Source organism: Nannospalax galili, unplaced genomic scaffold (genome assembly GCF_000622305.1).
Source record: "Nannospalax galili isolate Female #2095 unplaced genomic scaffold, S.galili_v1.0 scaffold89, whole genome shotgun sequence".
Lineage (NCBI taxonomy): Eukaryota > Metazoa > Chordata > Mammalia > Rodentia > Spalacidae > Nannospalax > Nannospalax galili.
Window position 1 is genome coordinate 598,726 of NW_008359211.1, and position 19,538 is coordinate 618,263.

The following is a 19,538-nucleotide window of genomic DNA, read 5'->3' on the forward strand; positions in this document are numbered from 1 at the left end:
ATGGGTCTTAGCACTCTGTATCTCGAGCTTCTGCCATAGGCTGTTCAGGTCAAGTTCTCACTTGTGGGGCAGTGGAAGCATCAGACACCAAGCAGCTTCTGAAGTAGCCTGAAGCCAGCACAGAAGGCAGCTGGCACAGAAATGCAAACTGTGATCCCTTCCTATCCCATCTCCCAGATGTCCCCAGCCAGACTGGGTCCCACTGGCCCACCACAGCAGCCTGGGTCCCACTGGCCCACCACAGCAGCCTGAGTCCTACTAGCTCACCACAGCAGCCTGCTTAGCCCACCGGCCCACCACAGCAGCCTGCTTAGCCCACTGGCCCACCACAGCAGCCTGGGTCCCACTGGCCCACCACAGCAGCCTGGGTCCCACTGGCCCACCACAGCAGCCTGGGTCCCACTGGCCCACCACTCCCTTCCTATCCCATCTCCCAGATGTCCCCAGCCAGACTGGGTCCCACTGGCCCACCCCCGCAGCCTGGGGCCCACTGGCCCACCACAGCAGCCTGAGTCCTACTAGCTCACCACAGCAGCCTGCTTAGCCCACCGGCCCACCACAGCAGCCTGCTTAGCCCACCGGCCCACCACAGCAGCCTGCTTAGCCCACTGGCACGTTCTCTTCCTTGTCTTCATCCCCTACTTCCCCATCAGTGTCTCACCACTTCCCAAACAAGATACGGTTGGTTTCCAACACAGGCTGCTTCTCTGAGGACTTTTTGACTTCATAATGGGTGAATGTGGTACTTACTCATTGAGTAGAGCCTGTAATTCCAATTCTGAATTTTGCTTTTTCTTGGACTAGCAGTGTCACATGACACTCTTTTACGATGCTGGGCAGCAGAGAGCCACAGCTCTGTTGGCTACTCAGATACACCAGTGACTAGATCATACTCAACTGTGTCTATGCTGGCTGCTAAGCTGTGATATTCACTGGGTGAGGCACATCACATGCACGTTGTGTTTTTGAGAGCAGCTGTCTTCCTCTCTGAGGCTGAGTTCTGTATTTCCTCATTACTTTTCAAAAGCAATTATTTTTTTGGTGGGCATGGTGGCATACCACTTTAATCCCAGCACTTGGGAGGCAGAGGCAAGTAGATCTTTGTGAGATCGAGGCCAGCCTGGTCTACATAACAAGTTCCTGGCCAGCTAAAGGGAGACACTGTCTTAAAACAAAAATAAAACAAGCTACTACTTATTTGAGACAGGGTCTTGCTACATAGCCTGGAACTTGCTATGTCAACTAGGTTGGCCTTAAGCTTACAGAGATCTGTCTGCCTCTGATTCCCACATGCTAAGATTAAAGGTATGTGCCATTTATTTTGCGTATGTTAGCTGTAGGTGCACGCATGCCACAGCATATACACACGGCAGTCAGAAGACAGCTTCTGTTGCTCTTTCTGCTGTGTTGATCCTAGGGGTCAAACTCAGGTCATCACATTGGAAAGCAAGCACTTACCCACTCAATCATCTTGCTGCCTTCCTTACTTTTTTAATGTTTTGTAGACAAGCTATCCCTATGCATGTCAGGCTGGGCTTGAACCCATGATCCTCCTGCCTTGGGCTTCCAAATGCTGGGATTATGTGTACATCTCCACACCTGGCTTCAAATACACTTTTGACTTGTAATACTTTCAAATTATAATGGGTTTATCATAGTGCAACTCCACTATAAATACTGAGCATCTGGGCTTCCACTTGAATTCTTAGGATTGGTTTTAGGGTAGATTTAAAGATACACTCAAGGGCTGGAGAGATGGCTCAGCGATTAAGAACACTGTTCTTGCAGAGGACCAGGGTTCGAATCCCAGCACCCACATGGCAGCTAATAACTGTCCATAACTCCAGTTCCAGGGGATCCGACAGCCTCTTCTGTCTCCGCAGGCATTGCACGACACGGTTATACTTACCTACATGCAGGCAATACACACATACTGTGCTAGATAGCTTTAGTGTCAACTTGACTCACCTGGGTTGAGGGAACCTCAATTGGGGAATTGCCTTCATAGGACTGGCCTGTGGCCATGTCCATGGGGCACCTTCTTGATTGTTGAGCAATGTGGGAGGGCCCAGCCCACTGTGGGTGGTGCCACCCCGGGCAGGTGGGCCTGTGTTGCATAAGAAAGCAGGCTGAGCAGGGGCCAGGGGAGCAAGCCAGTAAGCAGCGTTCCTCCATGGCCTGTGCTCCAGCTCCTGCTTCCAGGTTCCTGCCCTGAGTTCCTACTTGGGCTCCCTGATGAACTGTGACCTGGGAGATGTAAACTGAATGAACCCTTTCCTCCCCAAGTTGGTATTGGTCAGAGTATTTTGTTACAGCAATGAAGAACAAACTAGAACACATACACATAAAATTAAAATAATAAATAACAATTAAAAAAAGATACACTCAAGCTGGGTGTAGTGGTATACCATGACTCCCAGTACTTGGGAGGTAGTGGGTTTTGGGTTTTTTTGTTTTGGGGTTTGTTTTTGTTTTTGTTTTTGTTTTCGTTTTTTTGAGACAGGGTCTGACTATGCAGCCATGGCTAACCTGGAATTCTCTATGTAGAACAAACAGGCTGGCCTCTCCAAAGGAGTGCTGGGATTAAAGGTGTGCACCACTATGCTCAGCAATATTTGTCTTTCTGTTCCCAGTACCTGATATACACTATCTGGTGCAAAGGAGACCATATAGATGACTAAGGAAAACTGCTCATGGCTGGGTGCAGTGGCGCACACCTTGATTTCCAGCATTTGGGAGGCAGAGCCAGGTGGGTCTCTGAGTTCACAGCCTGGTCTGCAGAGTCAGTTCCAGGTCAGCCAGGGCTACATAGAACATTTCAAAAAGAAATGGAAGGGAGGGATGGAGAAGGAAAGAAGGGATGGAAGGAGGGAGGGAGGGATGGAGGGACAAACTCTGGTGGCTCCATGTTTTTCCATACAGAACACATCTGCAAAGGAACCTGTGCTCTCCACCTTTAATGACCAGGAAAGAATGAGTTCTGATTGACTAGTCAGAGCTCTTGGTTACAAGCTACAGAAACTCCAGCTAACCAGAGCAGTGAGATATTTAAAAGAAGTTTGCCCATCTATGTGTGTACATGTGGTGGTAAGAGCCATGGTGGTGGTAGTGGTTGAAGAGGCAGGTGGTAGTGGTGGTGGAGGTGGTCAAAGAGGCAAGTGATATGGAGGCAGCAGTGGTGATGGTAATGGTGGTGGTTGAGGCTGGAACACCAGAGTCAGGATAGACAAAAAAACAGAGATCTCAGTGGTTCCACAGCTAGTGGTGCAGGAGGATCCACTGATTACTAGGTAAGCAGACCTCCATCATTCAGATCATCTGCTTGGGAGTTAGTGTCCAGAAAAAGGACAGTGGAGTCAAACCAAAGACACATTGGCTACACCAAGCAATCCAGGAGGACCTGGCTTCCCAACTTCCACAAAGGAGACTGTCTCCATTCTTCCAGGACCACCTAGGGTGTGTGTCCAAGAGACTGGACACCTGTAGGAACCACCACACTGAATGCTGCTGAAGGGCCCTCCAGGGAATGCAGGTGCTCACCATCCCTTACCCTTCTCTCTTCATCACAGGCAGAGCTCAAACTATGAGTTACCACCACCTTCCTCACCTCACGCATCTGCTAACTGCTGTGCTTCTCTGCCCGCCCCCTTGGAGGCTCTTTTCGTTCCTCGATCACCATCTCACTCATGGCTTTCAACCCTCATCATTACCACTTCCTTCATCCCAGTGCCCCCAGCAGCTGGCTGCCAAGTGACCGCTTGGCCAAGGCTGCCACTTTTCCTACGTCTTGCCTCCAATAGATACTGTCCTAGCATTCACAGGCCGTCAGGTGCCAATCTGCTGCTAATCTGAGCTTCAACTCACCACCAGCTCCTTCTCCAACTTCACTTCTTCCCAACAGTGACTCAATCAGAAATGACAGTGGGGTGGATGGGTCTGCAGGGCTGAGAGAACCCACCGGGGCAGCAGGGAGGCCTGGTGGCTGGTGGATGCAGGTGGAAGGGGGGCCAGGTGGAGAAGGCATAGTCCAAGCCGGTCTGAAGTGGAGGAGAGCTCATCCCTCACAAGAGAGTCCAGGGGACTCTCCAGCAGTTAGGTAGTTATCTGGTCAGGTGGTATGTCAGAGCCATGATAGGCGTAGGAGTCAAACCCACAGAAACCACATTTGAAGTTGTGAGAATCCACAGGACTTGATGGAACTGAAGGTGGTAGGGCTGAGGACTAGGCCTTTTAGAAACCCCGCAGAACGGCACAGGCTGAGCCAGAGGAGGCAGAAATTCCTGTTCATGGGTTACCTATCGTGAGCCAGGAAGACCTATTCTGAATTCAACTCTCCTTCCTGTTTAGGGTCCCTGTGGGAAGTGCCTTGACCTTCCCAGGTCTCACTGACTTCTGGCATGACCAGAAAAGGCAGCAAGACAGCTTCCAGGGATGCCATACAGCTTCTCAAACCTACCTCTTCAATGGAGTAACAACAAATGGCTATAGAAAATAGAATCATCTCCTCTTCCTATCTCTGTTCATGCTGCTGTGACAAAATACCTGAGATAGGTAATTTTTTTTTTTTTTGGTCTTTTTGAGAGAGGGTCTCCCTGTAGTCACAGCTGGCCTGGATTCACTATGGAGACCAGGCTGGCCTTGATCACAGATATCCACCTGTCTTTGCCTCCCAAGTGCTAGGATTAAAGGCCCTGCACTGAGATAGGTAATTTATAAAGAACAGAAAGTTATTCTCTCACAGGTCTAGAGGCTAGAAGTCCAAGATCAAGGTGCCAGCATCTGGTAGAAGTCCTTCATATCATGATGTCTTTTCATGGCAGAATAGGGGGAGAAAGTAAACCTACCTACCCCTGCAAGCCCTTCTTGTGATATACACAAGGGCTCTACCCTCATGACCCAAACCCCTCAAATTAGACCCTACCTTCCAGCAGTGATGCATTGGAGATTAAGCTCTCAAAACATGAATTTTGGGGGACTATTTGGACTGTATCAATCCCCAAGAATATTCCAAGTGTGTGTGCTCAGCAGTTAAGAGCACTTACTGCTTTTGCAGAGGACCAGGTTCTATTTCCCATCAGCCACATGGTGGCTAACAACCATCGGTAACTCCAGTTCCAGGGGACACCCTCTTCTGACATCCATGGCACTGCACACACTTACACACATGCAGGCAATACAACAACCAAAAAAATGAAAATAAATTTAAAAAGAATATCCTGAGGTTTTCAAGCATAAGCTCCATCAGTCTTCCATGCCCTTATTTTCAAAATGATGTCCCTGTGCCAGCCATGGCAACCTCTCCCCAGGCTCAAAGGAAGCTGTGTCCTCTTCTCAGCTGATACTAATCTTGGGTCTTAGGGCCACCAGCTCTGCTGGATGCTTCAGCTTTGAGTGCCTCTTGCCCTATCCCTGGCCCTTTGCTCTGGCTCCCTCTCTCCGGACACCTTGTGAACCACACATGCTTCTCTTCCATCCTTTCTTCCCTCTGCTCTTCACAGCCAAGCATGTTTTCTCCTTCCCCTTCATTCCTGGCTTAGTGTTCACACTGCCTCTCATCCAGCTTCTCAGGCGTCACCAGTGATGTCACAATGGCTCCATCCAGGTTGGATCTTCTTGCTTCATCTACCCTACCTCCTCTCTCCCTTGTACTGCTCTCTAGGTAACTCCCATTTCTTTGGTCTTTCCTGTTTCCCAGGCTCTTCTTCCTCTGATGGTCATTTCATCTATCACTCTGTGTAGGCAGTTACGGGGAACTTACAATGGGCTGGGTGAAGTTCTCGCTGAAGCCCTGCCCCAGAGATCCTGGCCTCCCTCATCCCGTGCTCTTGGTCTGCTGCTGTTCAGCCTCCAGTCTCCTACTCCATCCCAGACTGCTGCCCTCCTCCATTCCAACCCTTGTAAAACTAGCAAGACTCAGCACACACAGATGTGACTTTGTTCTCTTGGACAGAAATGCAGTCACCCATGTCCCCTCCCTCTCTACATGTTCCACACACTTGATGGGTGGGCAGATCCTGTTGAGTATTCTTCCTTTACCTCTCTTCCCTCCCCTCAAGAAGGGTTCTCTCTCTCTTCCCTAGGCTGACCCTGATCTCTTGGGCTCAAGTAATCCTCCTGGCACTGGCTTGTGCCTGGCTCTTAGTTCCTCCCTCCTTTGCTTACTCTTCTGCTTGTCTGGGGCCACATGCTTAACTTTCCTTTGTTGGGAACAGAACACCTAAGTTTCTCATTAGCTTGTGTTTTTGTCTCAGAGCTCTGAGCCATAAATTTGACCTTATCACTTTCTTTTATAAGACCATAGGTTACCTTGATGGTACTCTCAACCTACTTCAAACCTTGTTTGAGGTGCTCCCTGTGACTTTCCTTTATTGTCATACAATCTCAACTCCAATGTCTGTACCTCAGAGAAACTGTCCCTATTTTCCTAAGACTTATCAACCTAATTATTCGCTGTAGATTTCCCAAGTAAACTAAGCTCAGTTTAATTTCACCAACTTGTCCATGTATAGCACTAACCGTGGTCCAGGACTGGCTAGAGTAACACATGGCTGTTAACCATTTAGTTCTCCTTAGTTCTCATGACAAATACTTAACTATGAAGAGAGAAGGTTTGAGGAAGGTTTGAGCACCGTGCCTTATTTACTGCATGGGAGACACTGTATGTGTCTCCAGGATCTCATTACATCATGTCTCCTAGGCCACTGTTCTGTCACAGTCCACAGTGTTCCCAGTACCCACAGCAGTGCCTGTGACATGGACTCTCAAAAAACATGTTACCTGGATGACTGGACACTCATCCATTATGAAAGACTCAATCCCATCCACTTGCTGCATATGGGAGGAGTGGGTCTTCAGGATAGGGTCCATCTTTCCTCCTCTCCAAACACTCAGCTCTATTCTATCACTCGTCTCCTGCTGAACCTAGAGTACACCAGAGACAGGAAATGCACATAACTGTTGTCTTCCTGGTAACCAGTAGTTTGTAAAGTCACTCCAGCGTGATGTCTCCCTTATGATATCTTCTCTGACTAGATGGCCTTCCCCCACAGCAGAACTGACCCCTCCCACCACTGTGCCTCACAGTCTCTAAGTGGAGACTGTGTGGATATCCCATGAGGACCTGATGTCCCTGGCACCCAGTCTTGGCCTAGCCTGATGTGTACACACAATTATTGGACCCATTCTCTTTTGCCAAGGTCTCAGTTGGGAGGCTAATTTCTTTGGTCACATGACTTGCTCCCTGCTATGCCCTCATGGCATTCACGTTGCAACCCCAGTGCCCCACAGAGGCTGGTGCTTTTTCTGGGAAGTAATGAGTGACCAAATATTTGATATATGGATGAGAAAAATGCCATCAATTAGAGGAAAAGCAAAAAGTGCACAGGATCAGCTATCAGAAGACATGGTTTATGGTTACAATTTCACCACATCTTGAACCTCAGACTGCCAGTGTTTTAAATGAGCACATTGGATTAAATTACCTCCAATCTCCATTGCTAGCTCTAAGATTGTGATTCAGAGCTAATATCCCCTGGGTAGAGAGGACCCTGCAGACACTCTGGAAGAAGGCAGAGCAGCATCAGAAATCCTAGAGATAAAGGTACAGTTGTAGGCTGTGAGTTCCAGGCCAGCTGGAGTTACAGGGGGATCTACCTCAAAAAAGACCAAAAAGAAAAAAAGTACAGCTACAGTCCCTTCCAAAGCCAGCCAGGAGCTGCGCTCCTTTACCAAGCTGTTGTCTCTTGGTTAATATGGAGGTTGGCTTTTTTGTATGTGTGTGACACGCGTGTGCATAGGCTGACTTGGTTTCTGTTTTCATTTTTTTTTTTTTATGGAAACAGTGTCTCACTATGTAGCCTTGGCTGGCCTGGAACACACAGTGATCTGCCTGCCTCTGCTTCCCAAGAGCTGGGATTAAAGGCATACGCCACCATGCCTGGCTTCATAAATTAGCATTTTATTAATTTACTTATTTTGTGTGTATGGGGTGAAAGGCATGTATGTTATGGTGTGCATGTGGAAGTCAGAGGACATGGTTCTTTCCTTCCAACATGTGGGTCCTGGGGGTTGAACCCAGGTCCTCAGGCTTGGTAGCAGAGCCACCTCGCTGGCCCTTGGTTGGCATTTTTTGAAGTGATAAGACTTTGGTTTTCCTTTTCTCTTCATCTTAACCCTATGTTCCTTGAGGGCAGGGTCTGTGTCTTGTGTATCTTATATTTTAAATCTTGCACACCCAGCAGACATACAGCTATGCATTCTGGGGTTTATACTGTCTTTAGAAATCGATCAAATGGGAGCTGGGCTGGCAGTTGAAGCCAGGCGCACTAGAGAACAGAGAGACAGCCCTGGGAACTAGGGCATTGCTCTACCATCTGCTGCATCTAGAGCAGATGCCTGTGTTGAGCACCTTAAATGCATATACAGGAAGAAACCAGTCTTTCCAAGAAGAATGGATGGAATCAGAAAAACAGAAGCCACAAGTGGGATCTATGAATTGTTTACTTTTCTGGAAAATAACAAGAAGAAGGTAAGGGAGATGCTCTGGGGCTGCTTCCGGGGATGCACACGGCCGGACGAGTGCTCTGCCACAGAGCTAATCTTGCACTTTTTTATTTTTCTTTTTATGTTATGAGTGTTTTGCCAGTATGTAAGTGTACCCGTGTTGTACAGTGCTCAGAGAGGCCAGAAGGGGTGTCAGATCCCCTGAAACTGGAGTAATAGATAGTTGTTAGCTGCCACATAGGTGGTGGGAAACTAACCCAGGCCCTCTGCAAGAGCAGCCAGTGCTCTTAACTGCTGAACCATCTCTCCAACCCCCCCCCCTTTTTTTTTGAGACAGGGTCTCCCTATGTAGCAATGGCTGGTCTGGAACTATGTAGACCAGGTTGGCCTGGAACTCACATAGACCCACCTGCCTCTGCTTCCCGAGTGCTGGGATTAATGGCGTGTGCCTCCAATCTCAGTAATTTTTATTTCTTAGTTTTTATTGAAGTTTTGTGTGTTTCATACATAAAATCATCTTTATACCGCTCTCTTTGTCATCGTCCCATTGCCCCCCCACCACTGGAGTTCATACATTCTGTCATTTGTGTTAAGGCCTATCATGTGAAGTTTGTGTCCCCAGATGTCCCTCAGTGCAAGTTCATCCACTGGGATTTAGTCAGCCTATCTAGAGTCCCTTCCTTTAAGATCAGCTCTTCCTCACCCAGTAGTAATCAGCTGCCAATAATTCTTCGACTAAGGTTGGGGCCTGCTGTTCATTTCCCCAGTTCTGTGCTGGGTTTTGTTTTTTGTCTTTTTTGAGACAGGGTCTCCTTGTAGCCCCAGCTGTCCTGCAACTCACTATGTAGACCAGGCTGGCCTTGAACTCACAAAGATCCACCTGCCTCTGCCTCCCGAGTGCTGGCATTAAAGTCATGTGCCACCATGCCCAGCTCGTGCTGTGTTTTTCTCTGCTTAAATTTGCATGGGTGTTATGCATGTTGACACCCTTGCTGTAGGTTTGTATGACAAGGGTTCCAAGCACCTGTATAACTGTTTCTGTGTGGCCCTGCACCTCTTTCCTGGCTCTTACAATCTTTCTACCCACTCTTCCACAATGGACCCTGAGCCCTGGGTGGGTGGATTTTAACATAGGAGTCCTGTCCAAGGACCCACACTCTGCAGACTCTTAGTCTCTGCATTTTGGCCATTTGTGACCTTTTTTGTTCCTGGCCTCTGTTGCAAGAGGGAGCTTCACTGATGAGAATTGAAGGCTGTATTAGTGCTCTCTTCATGCCTTGTTCTATGCTCTGTGAACCTTAGGTACAGAGGTTGCATCATGGATGTGCCACTTAGACTTGGCAGTTTACAGACATTGTCTGTGTGTGACCAGTGGTATAATTCTGTAATTATCTCAGTCTTTTGAAAAAGAAACTTCTTTGATGGGTGATGACTGGGATACCTGTCTATAAATTTAAGGATCCATACTTTGCACATAGTAAGAAATTACATTTTTCTAGGGCTATGACAGCCTTGGGGTTTTCCCTAAGATCTATGACCTCCCCAGCTATGTGTATTTGTTTAGGTTTATTGTACCACGCATGAGTTTCCTCCCATTGAGTGGGCTTTAAGTCCATTAGGTAGCTATTGACTACCCCCAAGATAGAAGTGCCACTGTCATTTGCTGTGTTGGTCATGGATGTGGTTTTTAGACCTGGAACCTGGGGTTGGACCATCAATCGATGTTCTCCCTTAGCAGCTTGCATAGTGCTCTCCAAAGCTATGAGAGCTAGTCTTCAGGGGAGGGGGCTTCCAGGTCAGTTCCAGCTCCGTTGCTCCAAATCCTGTGTCCAAAGTATGTCCTGTCTTCAGCAATAGGGTCTTACCATCAAGTTCTGGAAAGCAATCAAGGACTGTGGCAATAGCCTGCCTAATTTTGGGAGTCTCTTGGACTACCCTGGCCAACAACTCAAAGGAAGGTTTCTCCTGTCTGGCACTGTTATGTAGCCTTCAGCTAAAGTCACGGACTCACATAGGGATATTGTATGTGCAAGGTTTTAGTAGGCTTTTAGACTAAAACAATTCCCTCTGATTTTTTATACTAGCTAGGTACTATTTACCTCTCCTCTTTCTCTTCCTGTCTATTCTCCCTCCCCACCTTCCCCATTTAAAGTGTCCCCATTTCTCCCTTACTAATTTCTGCTGTGGTCCCACCTCTCTTGAGCTCCTCCTTCCCCTTTATTCCCATCATTCTTTGTATAAGCCTACTTCTCCCCCTCCCCTTTACACCTTTTTTATACATTTCTCCTTTAATAAAACCTGTCTCCTACTAATTCTTCTCTCTCAGGTTCCTTCTTTCCCTTTACCTCCCTAGTTCCCTTCCATTTTCCTGGTTCCTGCAGTTACATCAGGATATGTACTCAGTTATAAGGATTTGGTGCTAGGATCCACAAAAGAGGGAGAACATATGTCTTTTGTTTTTCTGAGTCTGTGTTACCTCACTTAGTTTAACAGTTTCTAGATCCATCCATTTACCTGCAATTTTCATTATTTCATCTTTCTTTACTGGAGTAGAACTCCATTGTATAAATGTACCACATTTTTGTTAACCACTTGTCCACTGAGGGGCACTTAGGTTGCTTCTGCCTATTAGCTATTATGAAAAGAGCAGCAACAAACATGGTTGTACAATTATCTCTGCACTAGGATGAGTCCTTTGGGTATATGCCAAGGAGTGGTATAACCGGTTGTATGGTAGGTTCATTTTTAATTTCTTAAAAGTTCTCCATATAGGAGTTGCAGGAGTGTGTACATTTTTGAGACAAGGGCTTGCTACGTGGTTGGGTTTGGCCTTGAGATTGTAATCCTCTTGTCTTGGGCTTCTGGAGTGCTGAGGATTACAGATATGCACCACCCACTCAGTATGGTTCTGAATCTGTTAACAATAAAAACTCCTAAATAGGCAGGAGTGGTGGCTCAGGCTTTTAATCTCAGCACTCGGGAGGCAGAGGCAGGCAGATCTCGGTGAGTTTGAGGCCAGGCAAGAACACATAGTGAGACCATCTCAACAAAAACCAAAAGAAGCTGGAGTGTGGTGGCGCACGCCTTAAATCCCAGCACTGGGGAGGCAGAGGCAGGTGGATCTGAGTTCAAGGCCAGCCTGGTCTACACAGCAAGTTCCAGGCCAGCTGGGGCTCTCCCAAAATGCCTAAAACATTTCAGGAAAACTACCTGAGCCAGGTGTGGTGGTGCAAGCCTTTAGTCCCAGCACTCAGGAGGCAGAGTTAGGTGGATTGTTGTGAGTTCAAGGCCAGCCTGGTCTACATAGTGAGTTCAGGTCAGGTGGGACTACAGGGAAACCATCCCAAAAAGACAAAATAACAACAACAAAAAAACAAAAACAAACAAAAAAAACTACCTGAACAGTAAATACTAAACTGAAATAAAATTGATAAAATTTATAGAAATTTTATAGAAAAATACCAACAATTATGTGAAGCATAAATTTTCACCCACAGATACATATGTATTAGAAACATAGATGGGTAAATCTGGTAATCAGTTTCCCAAACAAAAGAGGGAGGTGTGTAGAAGCCTCCCACATTCTTTATATCAGTAAAATTGTACGGAAATAGAAAGTTAACTAAAGACATGCAACTCAACAACAAATCATTAGGACAGTGGCAAACGCTGATCAAGAATGAACCCCAAGCTCCATGATGCCAAGTCAAGCAGGACTGCAAACCTAGAACATGAACCCAGTCAGGATTGTGCTGCAGTCCCCCAGAGACGGGAGAAGTAGATTTAGCTAGAAACAGAGTGAAGACTTAGTGCATTTCAGAGTTGAACTATTTAGCAAGCATTTTGGGGGACAAAAGGATTTGTCATTTTAAAATTACATGCTTCAAGAAGGGCATGATGGCGCACGCCTTTAATCCCAGTACTCGCGAGGCAGAGGCAGGCGGATCTCTGTGAGTTCAAGGCCAGCCTGGTCTACATAGTGAGTTCCAGGACATCTGGGGCTACAGAGAGACCCTGTCTCAAAAAGACCCTCCCCCAAAAATTACATGCTTCAAATACAATGACTAGTATAATTAAAGAGGCATTTTGGGGGAAATGACTATACAGATATTAAATCTATAGTACCACAGACAAAGCTGTGGTCTGGGCTAGGAACATAGTTCACTTTGGCAGAGTGCTTGCCTGGCATGCATGAAGCCCTGTGTTCTATCCTTAACACTTCATAAATCTGGGTGTGGTGATACATGCCTCAAGAGGTAGAGGCAGGAGGATTAGAAAGTCAAAGTCACTCTCGACTATGAATTAAATTTGAGGACAGATTAAGCTACATGAGACTATCGGAAAACAAAAAACAAAGAAGGGCCGGAGAGATGGCTCAGCAGTTAAGAGCACTCTTACAGAGGACCTGGGTTCAGTTCCCAGCACTCACATTATGGCTACCAACTATCCTTAACTCCAGTTCCAGGGATTCTGAGGCCCTCTTCTGGCCTCTGTGGGCATTGCATGTACAGATGCACTTTACATACATGTGGGCAAGACACTTATACACATAAAATACAAAGTAGTTAATTAATTAAAAAACAAGCCAGGTTTGGTGGTGTACACCTTTAATCCCAGCACTTGGGAGGCAGAGGAAGGCAGATCTCTGTGAGTTCCAGGCCAATCAGGGCTATGTAGTGTTATCTTGTCTAAAAGAAGAAAAATCAAAGCAAAAGCTGTGCTGAGGGACAGAGGTGTAGCTCAGTGGTCGAGCACTGACTGAAGCACTGGGCTCAATCCCCAATACCGGGTGTGGTGGCCCACATCTGTAATCCCAGGTGAGTCAAGGGCATCCTCAATTACAAACCAATTGGAGGCCAGCTTGGGACACGTGAGAACCTGTTTCAAAAAACAAAAACAAAAAAGCTGACTCTTTTGCTCAGAGGTTGGGCAAGTGTCTTGCTCCTCATAAGTCAAGGAGAGGAGGGGCTCTGCTGTGGACTCTGAAGACCCACATCTGAAGACCAGATCATGAGAGAAGCTGAGATAGAAAGATGGAGAAGTTGGCCTGAGATGCGCATGCTCAACCCTTGGCTTGGTTTGCAGGGGGAGCAGAGGTTGCTGGCACCTCTACTCCAGCTGCAGCGGCAGCTAAGGAACAGTTTCCCTGGGGGAACTGCTATTGCATCAACCCTCTGCTCTAGAGCACAGTTGCCTCTCTTACTCTACTACCTCAACCACACTCCTCTGCAGGGATTCAAATCCCTCCAGCCTCTACACTCCTCCCTCTTCAAAAAGCATCACTGCATCACTTAATCCACTTGTTTACTACACAGTAATGAAGGAACATCTGCTTGGCCTGGTGCCGTTAGCAGGCCCTGGGAATGCATTGATGTGAAGAACTCCTTCCTCCCCAAGGGGCTTTCATCTGGTCCGAGTCTATGTCCAGTTCTTACTGACCACAGTAGCTTCCAGTGATTCATTATAATGAAGGCTGTTTGCTAAGTGTGCCACATCCTCACGGTGTCTTTTCCAATACATGAAGTCTTCAAGGTTAAATGGTAAAGTCTTCTGCCAGGTGTCAATGGTGTACATGCCTATAATCTCAATGCTTAGGAGGTTAAGGCAGGAGGATCTAGAGTTCTAGGCCATTCTGGGCTACATTATGACACCCTGCCTTAAAAAAGCAAGTCTTTGCTGGGCGTGGTGGTGGCCTGTAGTCCCAGCACTTGGGAGGCAAAGGCAGGCAGATCTCTGTAAGTTCAAGGCCAGCCTGGTCTACACAGTGAGTTCCAGGACAGGTGGGACTACAGGGAGACCCTGCTTCAAAAAGACCAAAGGGGAACAACAACAAAAAAAAAGTCTTTGATCCTGGGGCTCAGGAGGCAGAGGGAGGTGGTTCTCCAAGTTCCAGACCAGCCAGGGCTACACAGTAAGACCCTGTTTAAAAATGTGTCTAGAGGACAGGGTTGGGAGTGTATCAGTTGGGGGTGCATTGCAGTGATACAGCACTTGCCTAGCATGTAAGGAAACCCTGAGTTTGATCCCTAGCACTCCTCCCCACTCCAACAAACAGCAATCCTTTTAACATGTTTTGTCTCCCAGCTTCCAAAGGACATCCATGCCTTTGTTATTTGACTCCACAATCCTAGAAAGAAACAGGCCAAGAGTTATTGTCTCTGTTTTATTCAGGAGAAGAGTTTCTGATAGGTTAAAACAGGAGGCTAATAACACAAAACTGTTAAGTACCCCTCCAAAAGCAGCCTCAGCAGAAGAAGCGGTGACTGCCCTCGGAGGAGGTAAACCAAGCCCTGACCTGCTGGGAGGGTCTGGACATAGTACTCAGGCAAGTGGTCCTTAGAGGATGTGGCTGAAGCAGGAGCAACTATTAGCACCATGTGAAGCCAGCCATCAAGCACAACGACAAAAACACTCCGAAACCCACAGTACCAAAAACTTCACCACAGTGAGCACAGGTACAGGTGAGTCACAGGGGTTCTGCATCTCTGTTTGGTTAAGGGCAGGGGACCCATTCTTTTAGAAATGGGAATTGAGGGTAACCTAGCCCCACAGCAATACTAAGACCACGGAAATAACAGGTGGATCTCAGATGCTGTTGCAGCTGCTCCAATAGCCAAAGTCACCCAACCACTCAAGTGAGGCAGGTCTTCCTTCACAAAGGCAGGCCAAATGCCAGAATGATGGTGACAGAAGGGTACTGGGCCAGGGAGGGCTGAGGTCCCATGGTCTCAAGGAAGGGGTCAACTACATTCCATGCCCAATGATAGAAGAATCTTCAGGGTGTTTATGGATTTACCCCATGATCCATTCAGATTCTATTTCCAGGCTCCAAGACAATGTCCTCTCACCCCTTAGGTCACGATCACCAACACCCAGGTTTCATTCCTAGTGTTGAAACATTATGGAATTCTGATTCAGGATGTCTTTGAGCGATACAAAGGCAGTTCATTTCCTACCAACAAAGAGCTTGTGTAGTGGAGGTAGATAGTGGGAAATGTTCAGTAATCAATCTAGAGAACATTTGTTAATACAGTGTTTATGGTGAGTGCTTGTATTCTTAGCACTGGGGAGGCACAGGGCTCCCCAGCCGGCTAGCCTAGCTTAACTTGGGGAGTTCCAGGGCAGTGGGAGACCCTGTCTCAAAAAGAAGAAAAGAAGTAGATGGTGCCTGAGGAATGAGACCCAAGGTTGTCCTTTGGCCTCCATGTAAATGCACACACACACACACACACACACACACACACGCACACAAAAAGCAGAGATGAACTTACACCTCATTAAGACATGAGATTATTACACACAGGAACTATCCTCTCAGTGAGTTTAGGATTTTTTTCTCTCTCTTTCCATACACCACACATCCCTTCTCTCTTCAGCCACGGTTGAAGCGATAAAGTCCACAGATTTATTGGCCTTCTTGGGGAAATCTCCCTAGCTCTGGTCTTCCTGGAATGGGTCTTTTAGGACAAAAGAGTAGGCCTCACACATCTGCCCCTACCAACTAGAGCCACTTTGGGGGGTGGGGGGTGACTAGCTATCCGTTCTCTAGTACGGTACCCTGCACATCTGCTTTGCTCTATTTACAGAGCCAGCCTGCAGACACACTACTGGGTGTTATCTGTTTAAATAACCATTTCTCCCATTGGAGAGTAGTTTAACAAATGATTTTCAACTGGAAAAGAGCTGGATGCAGCTTGACAATTCTGGTTCTACTTGTGGTCCTGTTCAAAATAAGTACCATGGGTTAAGTTGCAGTTCTGGAGCTTTCCTTCCAGCACCCCTACCTGAGCTAAACTTATAATAGAAGGTCCCTACAAGGGCAAGACAAAGTTTAGTTACAGCTAGGGATCCTACTTCCCTCTGAAACAGTCACGTTGGCCTTGAATGCACTATGTAGCTCAGCTGGCCTTGAAGATGAGCCTCCTGCATCAATTTCCCAGTATTGGGATTACAGGCATGTGCCACCATGCCAGCCCTTCACCCCCCACACCCCCAAGTATTTCCTGGGCTATAGGGACTAATGGGAAGGAAATAAAGCTGTTTATTTGGCAAATAGCCATGAGGTTCAACAATTAACTAATGGACAGTGGCAACAGTCTTTCTTGTTTCAAAACAAGTTGCTGAGTTTTTTTTTTTGTTTTTTTTTTTTTTTTTTTTTTTTTTTTTTTTTTTTTGTAGCTTATAGAAAGCCAGATGACTAGAGGGCCATACCTGTTACTGGATATGAAAGACTGAAAGACTACTGCTTTTTTGCTGAGACAGTGTCACATTCCGTAGTCTAGGCTGGCCTGGAACTTACTATATAGCCTAGGGTGTTTTTAAATTCAAGGCAATCTTTCTGCCTCAGCCTCCGGAATGCTAGGATTACCTCCCCAGGTGAGTCAACACACCTGGCTAAAATTACTGCTTTAAAAATATGTTTTACTATGGCCCGAAAGGTTGAAAGGCACCTTAAATCTAATAAGGTTTCAGGGCTTATCTCTTGGAATCAATGTTCTGAAATCTAAGGTCTGAAAGCAATTGGTATCAGAATGAAAGATGGCATGGCTCATGACTGACAGATGATGATGATACCATACTAACCCAACCATTTTTGTTACGAGATATTTCTGGTGGTAGTTACAGAACTCCGGACTTCTCTGTTCTACTAATTACGCAGTTTAACCTTTACACCCCAATTGTCTCTCTTGAAAAAGAGTTCAAAAGACACAATGCTCTTTTCCCTCATCTCCTAAAGATGTGACAGCCAAAGCAGAAAATGTCTGTAAAAAGTGTGTGCATGTAATAAAACCTCGTGCTGTCTTAAAATACCATCCTGGGTTTAATCAAACCGTGATGGGGGAAAAGAAGGGATCATGCTTTCAACCGTCTACCACTAATATCTTCCTAAAGACTTAACCGCTGTTTAGCATTATCCTCGTCTTCCTTCTCTCCTCCATTCCCGACTCTCAGGCATCCAAAGAGCTTGAAGAGTTGGAAACCAAGGCAAGGAGACAAAGACGCATGTGGACACCACTAGGCGAAGGGAGAGCGAGTGCCAACCTCCAGCCCTTGGATGCGTAACGCCCAGGCCACCGTCCTTTGTGGATTTCCAATTTAAACGGGCCCCAAAGCACGAGATTGGCTGGGGAACTGCCCCGAGCGCAGTCGGGCTGCTAGCAGTGCACCGCTCGGTTACCTCCGGCTACCTCCGGCCGGCCGGGCTTCGTCGACGTCCGCAGCCTGCTAGCCCGTCGGGCAGCGGTTGAGCTGCGGGAACCCGTCAGCAGGGCAGAGCCGCCGCAGCCCCGTCGCTGCCCCTCGCGCGAAGCTGCGCGCACCGACAGCAGACATCTTCCCGGCCGGGCCTCCCCGCGCATGCCGCGGCCTAGGGGCGGAGGGCGGCCGGCACCCCCTCCGTGGGGGGCACCCCGACTCGCCGGGGGCGGGGTCACGGCCGCCCCCCCCCGGGGGCCGCCGGGGGCACGGGGGCTGCGGAAAAGCGGAAACCTGAGAGTGGCCGAGCGCAGGGGCTTCCTGGGCCTCCTCCCCGGGCGCCTGTGGCCCGCGGTGGGCACGCTGGCGGCCGCCGCTCTCCGAGCCGTCGTGGAGCCCAGGCTCTCGCGCGCACGGCACCTGTGGACGCCCTCCCGGAGCGCCCCGGGTAGAGGGGGAGCCGAGCCCGGGACAGACATGATACTCCCGTTTCCTGCCCCTTCGGAGCGGCGAGGAGTGGGTGAGGCGGGGTCGGGCCGCTGCCCCGAGGAGCTCCCCGCAACCCCCCAGCCCAGCGCGGCCTGGTCTCTGGCGGGGGCTGCAGGGCCTGGCCCGGGATGGCGAAGCAGGTGGGCCTCGGCGCGAGGGAGGGCGGGGAGGGCGCCGTTCCCTGCGGCCCACCTTGGTCTAAGCAGGCCCGAGCCGGGGCGCTGGGGTCGGGTGGACGCTGGTGTCGGCGGCCTGACCTCAGGGACCCCCGCGTGAACGCAGGCAACGGCCGCCCTGGCCCAGGCCGCCCGGGCCTCATGTGCTGTGACTCTGGCGGGCCCCAGGGCGCCTGGAAGGGAAGGGGAGATGCGGCTCCCCGGTGGTGCTGCTGCCCGGTGCTTGGGGGGAGAGGTGGGTGCTGTGCTTGGTAGGGGGTGTCACCGCCCTCCCTGGAGAGATGGGGGAAGGCTAGCGGCCGGCGCAGCTGGCCGGCGGTGGGCGGGGTCACAGGCGAAGTGTGTGTGTCGGATCGAGGGTGTGTGGGGGAGGGCGCGCGCGGAGGCTGGCCGCAACCTCTGCGCAAGCGCAGGCATCCTGCCATGCCTGGGACCTGGAAGAGGAGGCAGGCGGGGAGCGGGGGCGGGAGGGCGTGCGGGCTGACGCGAGGTGTTTGGGGCGGGGAGGGGGGGGGACGGCGACGGCGTCGCGGGGGCGCGGGCAATTCGAGGCCGACGCATTCGCGCGTGCGCGCGCCGACGTCGTGTCCGCGGTGGAGGGGAGTGACGCGTGCGCGTTCTCGCGCGCCCCCGGAGAGCGGTAAGGAGCGCCCGTGAGGCCTGAAGGAGGTGTGTGTGGGGGGAGGTGGAGAGACTGCGCCTGCGCAGTGCGCCCGGAGGAGCTGTGTGTATGTGAGAGTCTGACGGGTTCAAAATGGCGGCGGCTGCTTCAGCGGCTCCTCCTGTGTGAGGGAAACAACACCCCTCCCGGGCGGCGGCGGCGACGGCAGGTCGCCGAGCAGCTTCCCAGCTCCTGGGCCTGTCCTGGCTGCTGCTCTCCCGGGCCGCGGGCGCTTCGGGAGGAGGGCAACGCCGGGCGGCCCATCCCCCGGAGTCCCTTTTCTGCGACTGGGGAGTAGCCGCGGGATCGTCCCGCAGCGCGGAACCCGGGGCTGTGCGGCGGACCGGAGGGCAGCTCGGGGCCTCCCCCGGCCGCCTCGGCGTGCCGCTCCCGCCCTCTCCGCCCCCCGGGGCCAGGGCCCGCGTTCCGGGGGGCCGGGCGGCGCGGGGAGTGTCGGCCCGGCGGGTCTCAGCTGATCGGCCGCGGCTCCGGGGCTCCGCGCGGGGAGTGCTCCC

General features: G+C 49.7%; 1 protein-coding gene across 1 annotated transcript in view; it reads left to right on the plus strand.

Annotated features, from left to right (window-relative positions):
- The first annotated feature begins 18,037 nt into the window (after positions 1-18,037).
- Positions 18,038-19,538, plus strand: part of Kdm2a (lysine demethylase 2A) — an 86,133-nt gene continuing 84,632 nt past the window's right edge. Inside the window, exon 1 of the mRNA XM_008822873.2 lies at positions 18,038-18,326. The gene's annotated coding sequence lies outside the window, so the exon portion shown is untranslated. The remainder of the gene's footprint in view (positions 18,327-19,538) is intronic.